The sequence below is a fragment of the Octopus bimaculoides genome, chromosome 25, assembly GCF_001194135.2.
Source record: "Octopus bimaculoides isolate UCB-OBI-ISO-001 chromosome 25, ASM119413v2, whole genome shotgun sequence".
Lineage (NCBI taxonomy): Eukaryota > Metazoa > Mollusca > Cephalopoda > Octopoda > Octopodidae > Octopus > Octopus bimaculoides.
This window is the reverse complement of record NC_069005.1, coordinates 23,208,688-23,209,446: the sequence shown is the minus strand read 5'-3', so window position 1 is coordinate 23,209,446 and position 759 is coordinate 23,208,688.

The following is a 759-nucleotide window of genomic DNA, read 5'->3' as shown; positions in this document are numbered from 1 at the left end:
ATATTTCTTTGATTCTTAAATAAAACAATTTTGTAACCAAGCAACTAAGTGGCCCACTCGAGTCCTTGTTTCTTTTCAATGCAACATCCAACCATCCGTCATCTCATAAAACAACAACTATAATAATAATGGTGGTGATGATGATTACGATGAACGATGATGATGATAATGATTTTAAATAACCATTCGTTATGCCAGCGGTACCGAAAATAAACACTGTAGCAGCAGCAGCAGCAACAATATTAATTAATGATGATAATGATAATTATGATGATAATTAAATGATAATGGAATATGCTCTATACCTTTAACACCCTCCACCAGCATTGACAAATGTTTGATTTTGGTGCAGCACACCTTCGACTGATAGCAAGAAAAGCGATGTGGGGTTCCAGTAGGCGTTGCTCATGAAACCTACACCTGTTAGGCATTCAGAATACGGGTCAGTCTCAAATACTGCATTTATTAACACACCTGAACACTACTGGATTTCTCGAGCCGTCTCTCTCTCTCCCTCTCTCTCTCTCTTCCGCCTCCTCTCTCACGCACGCTTTCTCTCACACTTACATGCACACTCACTGGATTAGGTCGGCGTCTTCAGTTGTTAGTTTGATTGCCGTGATTTGGTATGCAACTTGATGTACTCTTGGGTGCAATTAGCATTTGGAGAATTCTGACTGGTACAACTGGTGAGTGGAGGATTTCAGTGTAGTTGGTAAGTGGAAGATAAGACTTTGATAGAGCTGTTGAGTGCAGCAT